The sequence below is a fragment of the Trichoplusia ni genome, chromosome 9, assembly GCF_003590095.1.
Source record: "Trichoplusia ni isolate ovarian cell line Hi5 chromosome 9, tn1, whole genome shotgun sequence".
NCBI classification, from domain to species: Eukaryota; Metazoa; Arthropoda; class Insecta; order Lepidoptera; family Noctuidae; genus Trichoplusia; species Trichoplusia ni.
This window is the reverse complement of record NC_039486.1, coordinates 2,578,269-2,588,989: the sequence shown is the minus strand read 5'-3', so window position 1 is coordinate 2,588,989 and position 10,721 is coordinate 2,578,269.

Sequence of the window (10,721 nt, the reverse complement as noted above, 5' to 3'; positions counted from 1 at the left end):
TCGTTGCACTCTTGGCAGAGTGGTCGTGGTCGTCATTTCAGCTGTTAGTGGCTCGCCTAACAATACGCCGCCATTCCTGTCTGATGGCCGCCATTCCTGTCTGATGGCCGCCTTTCTGGTGCATACGTGCAGGGAACTGTCCACAGCTGCTCTTATCTGGTCCGTCCACCTCATAGGCGATCTACCTCGTGCCCGAGTGCCTTCAACTTGGACATACATGTAGGTTTATTCTAAACTATGCTCAAAAGCCTCACCATCACAAGTTGACCTTTTAAAATTACATGAAAAAAGTACTTTTCAAACTATCTTTGCATGTTTGGGAACTTTTTGCATTTAATTATGAAATTATTAATAACTATAAGTATTTGTATGTTTCACAGTAAACAAAACAGTCCTATTAATTGGTTTTACACTCATGTATCTATGTACCGGAACTTTTGAGCTCAATTCATAAATTGGTGTGAGTAGATTGTGTTTAATTTTTACTATTTTAGGACAAACTATTTCATTAGATAGTTAAAAATGTGTGTGTAATTTTTTTTTTAAACACAGGTTGAATAGTGTTTCATAACGCTCTCCAAATTGCAATGGGGATCGAACCCGCGAGACGTTGCGCTCAGTGGGTTTGGCATGGCGACCTTAACCAATCGGCTATCCGTGCAGTCGTACAGATTAGAAAAATCAAATCAATCACAGATTGAGTGTAAACGAATACGTGCTATATACTTCCAGTGAATAAGAAGTAAGCAGCAAATGTTTTAAAATCTCGAACTTAAAATGACTCCTTTGCAAAGATTTATCCTTGAATTCTTGGCGCTCTTTAATTACGCATGGCTATTGCATAATGACTAAGTATTTATAAAAGATCAATTGTTTATATTCCGACATTGGCCTACAGTACAAAATATTATTTACTTGCACGACTTCTGTGCTACAATTATGAAGCATTAGGTAGCAAAAAAAAAAAAGTTTTAAAAGGGCGTGCCTGTCTTTATGATTATGTTTGCAATTTAGGTCTTTGCATTTCAAATCAGTTCTCAGGTAAGTGTAAAAAAAATAAATGCTTTTGTTTACCTATTAACAAAATTAGTTTTTATTAATTAAAAGCACAATAGGTAGCGAATATCTCTGATAGTTAGTTACAAAAAAGGTAGGCATTAATTTAAGAATAATTTAAACTTTTTTGTAGAGCTATTGTGCTTATTTAAGTTATATTGTGAGAATATAACTCTGAGAAGTCTTAATGAACGTCAAATCTTCATTTAATTACGAATACATTAGTTAAGATTAATGACCAGATTATTACCTTACAAAAAGTTTAGCTATTCACATGATATAATAATTAATTTAAGTTATTTAACTGAAAATAATATTAAGTCCAACATTATCTTTCCATTATATTATTTTAATATTATTATGGTTGGCTTGTTTTATCTTCTTTAATTATTTCAATCAATTATACATGAAACGACTGCCACTCAGCAGCAACTGCTACCGTAGAAAAGAGAGGTGGCTCTACATCGTGTAGAGCGCTATCCTGCTCCCACATATACAATAATATTACTAAAAAGAGTGACAATAGGCTCCCTTAATGCTTTTGGTAACAAGGTAAATATTATGCAACACCCATTAAATAAAAGAATAACAAATGAAACAAGCTACGTTGTAATATAACTAGGAGAAACACAATGCTTCTTAATGGAAACAACGCGGAGTTCATTTGTTTTCGTTTACCCACAACCTTTGCCCATGTAACTGTATATAATTCACATAATTCGTTGTGGAGACATTGACATTGTAGGAGCATTGTTGTTACAGCGTTGTGACGTCACAGTCTCGCCATATTTTGTTTATTGTATCAACATGCAACGGTCGTCTACTAACATGGGCTAACAGAAGCTGGTAATCTCGGTGAATTTGCAGAGAAATGAATTGAATTTGAAGGATTCCAATTTGTCACAGGATAATTCACTTTCTTGCCTATGATTCTGAATTGAAGTAACAATTGAAAAGATTGGTGGGTGAGTGATCATGGCTTAAGAATATTTAGAGATGTGCTTGAGTAGCGACTAGTCCAGAACTATTGGCGTACTTGTTAACATGGCGTGGGTACGTGGTTGGCGTTTTATTGACCCGTCTGTCAACCTTCGATTGTTCGAAAGACAAATTAAGAAGAAGACGCTATCAACGTCTTAGTCTTATGATAATCATTTTTACGTAGATAACTTAAATAAGACTAGCAAGAACGTAATAACGATAATGATAGAATTTGTATGCAATAAGTATTGCTTAACTGAAAAATTGTAGAGTACCTTCTCTTATAGGCAATAGCTCTATAATACTTCTCATGGCTACTATCACAGATATGAATAATTAAACAAGCATCCTTATAAGATAATTAGGTAAATAGACCTTGAACATTTTCCTTAACACCACAAAATCCAAGATTACTACAAAATATAGCATTATAAACCAATAATTTACAACAGGCAACGCACTGCCTGCTTACCATGAATGTAATGTAATGAAAAAACTAGTCGCTGTGCAAGAGTGACAGCAATACACGAAATGTAGAGCGCTGTTCTGCTTCCGCAGTGACAATCAACTCTAAAAGTTCATAGTACAGGTACTGTTCGAAGCAGTAAAGACTTTGTTTTATACTGTAGTTAAGCAACGTTCGTTACGACATAATAGATGATGTATTATTATGTTTTGAAGACATAATGACAGCATCATCGTATTGTAATCAAGGTTTCATATCCTTGTTGCTTCACTGTATTGTTTGTAAGAGTGGGGAGGTGATATAGATATTACTCGAGTATAATTCGAGTTTAGATAGTATGAAATGACACGAACAAGACAGATTACCTTTTCTATAGGAGAAAGAAAGGGATTTTAGGCTGGTAATAATAATAATCAGATTTGTAGAGGCCTCTTCTCGGAATTAAAATATAACGCTCACACACACAGTCAGAGGCAGGGGCTGGATGCAAGCAGCAGAAGATAGATCTCAATGGAGTGAAATTGGGGAGGCATATATCCAGCAGTCGACGAACATGAGCTGATGATGATGGTGATGATAATGATGTTACGTAAGTATCAACTTTGAAATATAATTCTTGAAATAGCCCCGAGATATTGTGCACAGGTTATTTATTATGAGCGTAATTGATATTCAGAGTCAAAATTTTACTGAAACGTTCTATTTGGAACCAACTGTTATTAATTACCTCTCGAAACTGTATAAACCCGTATTGATACGTTTACCTACAGGAATACCGGCCTAAATGTAAAATTGAACATTGTACACACTATACTTGACAAAACAAATATTTACCGTCGAGATATTCGGAACGTTAACGCGCGCGTTTGCGTTCGAACATTTTTTTGTTTGCGACGCTAACACAATAGGATGTACAAACAGCTAACAGCGTGAGTCACAAATAAAATAAATCGCGCTGTGTAATGTAGTGTTAATCACCTGTGTAAATATTTGTGACTATACTTGGTAGGCCTTTTCAGGTACTGAAAATTATTCCTTTTCCAATTGTTTTATATTGAAGAATTAATTTTACAATGAACAATTGATGGTAATGTTTTGTCTATCAGGATAAATTTTTAATTCTCATGGTGAGAATAGGCCTTTATACTAATGTGAGAAAGTTTAAGTTGCACAACGAAAAAAAAAGAGATAAAAAAACATACTGTGGTTGGCGTACAGAGGTATCTATAATTCTTTAGCGATTTTCTTTTGCAATGGTCTCTCTATCTTTAGTCAAACTTCTAGCAACTCTACCGTGGCCTCTGATCGTGTGCAATTTATTTAAGACGAATACTATAATATACCCTTTAAATGTAAAAACGCTTGTCACTTTTGCTTTACCTGTGAGCGATTTTATCAGTGACCCTTCTAGACTAAGGCCTCAAAAACAACTCTACATGCCTCTATTCAGCATCGATTAATGGAAGACAAAGTTGAGTCATCGAATAGTTCAAAAAATCATAAGTAAGAATGAAATAATAAGTTTTAAAGTTAATTTTTCTTTGCACCACCTAATAGTGCCATTGGTTTGTTCAGTCCGATGTCTCTAATCGTTAATAAATGGGCGATGACGCACAAACACCTTATTAGGTATGTATATTGTTGTTCTATATACAACGAAATAAGACAAAAAGTATTGGGTTTTCCTACTAAATGAATTTTAAAGTCAAGTCCCATTTAATTTATTATTTTTCGTTTATATGGGTATCCAATGTAATGGTTGTGAGCCTTTCGAATTTGTAAAACTTTTTTTTTTTTTTCAACAAGGTACATTTTTGACAATCAATTTTGCATATTTTCTAAGGAGAATGGTATAAGTTTTTATGGTAATGATTATGAGGCTGGGCTAATATTAGAACTCGTGGGCAGGCACTAGGTACTATTTAAAGGATCTTTAAAAACCTCTTCAATAAGCCAGCTGCATTGGTTAACTTGTTAAAATAACAGTCGCCATAAATAGTTACCCAGAAAAGAAAAGACTTGGTGACCACTTCGTTTTGGACAGGTTCATAAATATATGCTTAGTAGTTCCAACCCAGAATTAAAATTATATTTGGAATCGGAAAATGACAAACCATACATGACAAAAGTTAGAAGCAAAGCGCGCATCTTGTATATTTGCGAAGAAGCCTTCAACAGGTATACGTTTATAGCATATACAGTTCGGCATGATTGCTACCACATCGTCTAATGCACCTTTAGACTCTTTATCCTCACTGTATAAAATTCGCTCTGAAACATAAGACTATTCATAACTTCTAACCGTCCATAACTACTACGTATTAAATGATAGCTTAGGTTAAGGTAATGACCAGAAGCTGGCACCAATAGCGCTATAGACTCGGCAACGTCGGTGCAATGATTAGATTATACGATACACAGGGTGGGCGATGAACCAAGAACTATTAATTTGCATTGTGTTTAAAGCTAGGTGCGAAGTTCCTTACTCCTTGAAGGAAGTTATATTGACTGATTTTGGATTATTTGATACAGGTTCCATAGGATAATTTTCATTTTTGGTCAGTCACAGTAAGCCGGGGATTGAAAGCTCATAATTGAGCCTGAAAAAAGAGGTGTGATTTTAAAATACTCTAACACAGTAACTTTTTCGGAAACTTCTAGGGCGGCGTAGAAAATAAAGAATTTTTTTGTAACTTCTTTTAATCTTATTACTATTACAATAACTCACATTGTCGTTACTTTGTTAGCTTTTTGGATACAAAATTAAAAATAAGTTGATATAAGGATATAAAGCATATAAATAATACAAATACAAAATACTTTACTGGGCAATACCATTCGCTTTGCACAATGATTACTACAAAAATACCTTTATATCTTACTAGTAACTTACCTTTCAAAGTGCAGTTTGATAAGAGTAAATAGTTCAATTAAGTAAGGGTACGCTCGCATGACACGACGCGGTAAAGCTAAATGTCCAGTGCAGGTACCGAGTTCAAAGAAATTTAGTGCTTATGTGGTTAACATAGGGTTGAAAATAATGAAACTCCATTTCAGCTACTAATGCGATAGTGTGACTTCAGAAGTTTATAGTGTTTATTGGATCTTGACGCGACTAAAAAGTAGTATTTTTTTGTATTTTCTGACTTATTAAAGTTCAGTGTGATAAAATTGTGGCTTTTTAATGACGCTTTTTTAAGTTTGTGTATGTTTAAGACTTAAATGCGAAGTTATAAGTTGACGTGTTTTTGTTCAAAAAATGAAGAATCATCCTCGTATTATCTATATTTAAGATATTTCGTATACAGGTTTCATGTCAAGCCAGACCTCCTTTAAATAGTTGTTATGTAGAGTAAGGACCACCTTCCGCCTTACACAAGAATGAATAAAAAAATCTAAATGTAATCACTGTACCTGCAAATATGCATAAATGAATACAAGAATTACCAGAAAATAAAAGACGATCGCCAAACCGGACTTTACCTCATCATATTTTTATTAATCTTCTTTTGTTTTACAACTGGACAATAACATTAGCGTCGTGACCTCGGTGACCCCTTCATGGTTGAGTCCACAGTTTGACCTTGGATTCTCGTGACATCGGTCTCGAACAAAACTGACTTCCTTCATTGATATTGGTGTAAATAGTATAAATAAAATGATTTTGAAGCAGATTCATTAAATAAATAACAGTCTTGGAAAAGATTTGCGAGAAGTAACTGAAATGTTTGCCGAGACCGATTTTTTAGACCTGATTGATGGAGTAAGGAATACTTTTTAAAGCAAATTCGTTAGTCTGATAATTAAAATTGATTCAAAAAGATTTATTCTGCGTCCGTAAAAAGTAAAGATACTTGAAATCTTAGTCTACACTAAAGTCAAAATACATTTCAAAACCACTCTTTGGCAAGTTACCTCAAGCGCAACCTTATCAGAAATTCCCTGCACACTCATAAATCCTAAATACACCAACACCAACAAAACATGGCGCAAAATTTAAAAAATGGCTCCAACTAACGTCCAGAGAAAGTAAAGTACCACACCTGAATACAAATTTTATAACGTTGATTCACGACAAGCTCCCAATCCAATCGGAAACTTTCCTTAGGGGGATAACCCTTGGATTTAATCCATTGGTAATACGAAAATTGATGTAAAAGCCTTAGCCGCACCGCTTCTAGAACACGACGTCCCCCGATCCATACAAAGTGTACAAGCAGAGAAAGATTTTCAGATTTTCTTGGAGAATCACTGTGTCGACATGGCTCGTGCCAAAATGTGGCGTGTTACGAACCCAAAAAGGTTTCGATTCAATTGGTTTACGAGATTATTGGAAGCAATTCCGTTCAGAAAGAAGTATGGGACGTGAGCGGAATGCTGAAGCGAGGGGCCAAACGTGGTCTGAGGGGAGCCTATCCACAGTTTATTTACCTTTTTATGAAAATCCAAAACTACACAACTTTAATTATTCATGCGGATTAGTTTCAAGTGCTTCAACTTACTGCAAATACAAAATTAACATTACTTTTGGGAGTCCCTTCAGTTTGAATAAGTTTTCACACTCAATAAACATTGCCCTCCAAATCCAGCCGTTTCGCGAACTGATTGATCGACATCGATCTTACATTTGAAAGGACTGAATCAATATACAGGTGAGTTTTAATATCGCTGGGGATGTAACCTTTATTAAAAAAGACTTGAATATCTGCGACTTCAGCGTTTTGCTTCACTCATTAATCTTAGAACTTCACACATGCTTCGACTAATGAAATGTTTACATTAAGATACGATAGATGGCGTTACAAGCTTCAATATACTGTTTGCTTTCAAGCAAATTTCAGTAATCACGATAGAATATTTGCTATTTGTAATACCATTATTCTCAAGAACAAAATGCACAATTTAATGGGTTCATCATTTACCGGGTTATTTTCAACCCACCGCACAGGAAATGGCTGCTTATGTAAAATGAATAAAGCTCTCCGGATTTTAGTTGCGACCGGACTTCCGGCTTCCGGGTATTCAGCCAAAATGTTGTCTGGTGCATCCCTAATTTATATTTTAAATCCTTATGGGCATTAAATTATGGTTGAAACAGTTTCTTCGTGCCAAGGATCTTATCAATTCGAAGATGCGGAATATTGTAGAGACAGTTTTAAGAGAGTTCACCTTTGGGTATTATTCGCTTAGAATAATTAGTTTATAGTTGATTAAATATTATCTTTTTTTTATTTGTTTTTTTATTATCTTTCTCCATTCCGGTTTGAACTTTTGTCGCAAAACTACACTAGTGTTGAATTAAAATCCAGATCAGAGTAGCTTTATCTAAATACAATATTACATACGTAAACAACTCTATACAAAATAGAGCATGTCCTATGTAATGAAAGCTGCCCCAGGACCTTAAGAAAGATAAACAAAACCCAATACAAAACCTACCCAAAAATCCTAACACCTACAAACCGAGCTAAAGGGAAGGTAATTCAAAGAACGCCAGGGCAATTCCGATTTGATTTATCATTGTTCTTGGCCGATAAATCAGGGGCACAATAGGGCTCTAGGCGCTGAACGTGGAAACTTCTATTAATTCTCCTTAGAACAATTCCCAAGTTACCACACAATGGGCTACGGGACAATACGTCTCAAACGTGAGATGCTATCACGTGATAACGCCTAGTTTGTTTTGGGATCGATAATTGATAAGTTTGTTGATTGTTTTGGATTTCTGGTTGGTTTATTTGTATTTGGTTTTTTTTTTAATTTAATTAACAAATAGATTACAGTTTAATTATTGGTGTTTCATGATAATTGTTTTTTTGAGTATGATAGACTAAAATTACCCTAAGGTGCAACGAGTTTAAGTGTCCCGTAGTATTCGCATCGTAGACCCTGGCTACATGAGATACAATATGTGTTGGCTTATCCCAATAAAAGAAAAGTATTTTTTTAAAAGATCCCTTTTTCCCTCTAGTTCACCAGAAAAAAAATGCTATGAGTTTTAAATGTATACTATACATACATAATTTCATTTCCATTATACTAGAAGAAAATCAACCAAATCATCAATCATTTTATTAAATTAGCAGCCTCTGCATATCATTAAACCGATCGACATTCAAAAACAATACAGTCTCAATAAATCACTAAGTCTCGGTCAATACCGTACACTGATTGATGTGCTTCGGATCCAATCTGCTAATAGCTCGACCCCGATCAAATAGAGATGGGTATTCTTTCACTCACATTAACCCTTATAATGGAGTTTAAACTTTTGAGGTTTGTTTTGTTATTTTGATGATTCATGCAAGTTTATTGGAGGTCTGGTTTGAGAAACTTAGTTTACTAGTCTGTTGTTATTTGCTACGAGTAGTTTAGCCTGGAAGTTCCACTCCAATCCACCCTGAAATAAAAATAATTTCTTTCTCAATAACAGATTTCTTTTTTTGGTCTTATTTTCTTTGAAACCTGATTTTTAACTTATATACTTATAATAAAAATGTAACAGTCGTAAGTACTAATTGAAGAGTGGACATCTCAGCTAAAAGCTACTAGCTAACCTGGGCACAGCTAGGCACAGGTCTCTCAGATTTTAGATTCTAATATTTGGAATCCAGATTTAATCCCAATATTTTACTTCAGTTTTCGTTAGCGATGTCTTGAAATGTCACTTAGAAATCACATAGTAACATAATCACAAGTTTGAAAAAGTCACTTTGATCTACTTGATCAAGTTACATCAAACACTAGAAACGCGCTAAATCTGTCACGAATGCGTCTCTGACGTAACGGCTAGTTAATACTGATTGATTGCTCCGAACATACTTGATGACGTAAGTGTATACTGTGACGTCATTACGTATCGCATTGTTGCGGCTACTCTTGTTCTAATTAGCGCAACAATATATATTAGGTACAAATTTCTAAGCATAAGTACATATGCGTAATTTGCATGCCTGCAGGTGCCGGTATTAATTAATTGTAGTGTCTTATTTGTGTATTTGTAAGTACGTAGGTACTATGTTACTGTTTTCAATACATGTGATGTATTAGACACTACTTAAGGACATATTTTATACAGTAAATATATTATATCTTCCTACAGATTCAGCTAGGCTAAAGGCAATTTTATAGAAATATACTTCATTTAAAGTCTTGCACGTGCACAGACTTACTTATAGGCCCCTAAGCTAATAAATGAATAGCCACTAAATATTTGACTGCCAGGCTACTAGGACATAGGCATACAGACTACACTCAATTCTTGGACAAGGCGTGCACAATTTCATAACAGGATGGGAACTTTCAAACGTATGCTAGAATATTACATTTTAATAATTTCCAGTTTTTATCACCAACTGACAGCGAATTGTAACTTCAATCATTAATAAACTAACAAAACACTCTTTATCCATATCTTAGTATTTAAGTTACACTAAAATTTAAAATGCTTTACACCTCCAATATTGTTGCACTACCATAATAAACTTACTTACAGCACAAACATACAAATTATCTTAATTATTCAACACAAATATCAAGAAATCTTTCCGTAGCTACTTTAAACTTACAAAACAATCCACTCAAGTATTATCAAGTAACAAAATAGCAGCTTCACGTACGAAACAGTTGAGGATTAACGAATTCTCATTATTTAAACACGGATCCATACTCGTGCTAATCTCGTACGAGCTGACGATTTAATACAAAGGTTCTAAGACACATGCATTATGAGACAAAAAGCAGGCGCGTGTGAGTCTTATCTTTAACGAACATTCGCTCGCACTCTATGATTTAGATTATGATGGAAGTGGCAGGGGTTTCTACTCGTTGCAATTTGGTACTAGTTTACGACAGTTGAAAAGTTAACCCCGTTTTATTTCATATATTTGAATTTTTCTTATGGTATCTTATTTTAAATAGATTTGAATAGCGCAGCTCCCAAATATTTAAATTATTAACCCTAAACAATCACTTTTCCGTATTAACAGTAAGGAACTACTAACTTTCGTTACTGTTTCTTTAGGTACTTAAAAAGAGTAAATAATCTTAGTGGGACTTAGAATGAGAATTAGAATATTCTTTATTTCTAAAACTCAGTAAAAAATGTATAACAACAATAAAGGTAACAATCGTTTATTAATTAATTTAATATGTTCGCTTGAAAATGAATACAAGATTGTTTATATTTTTAAATACTTAAACAAATGGAACTTCTATG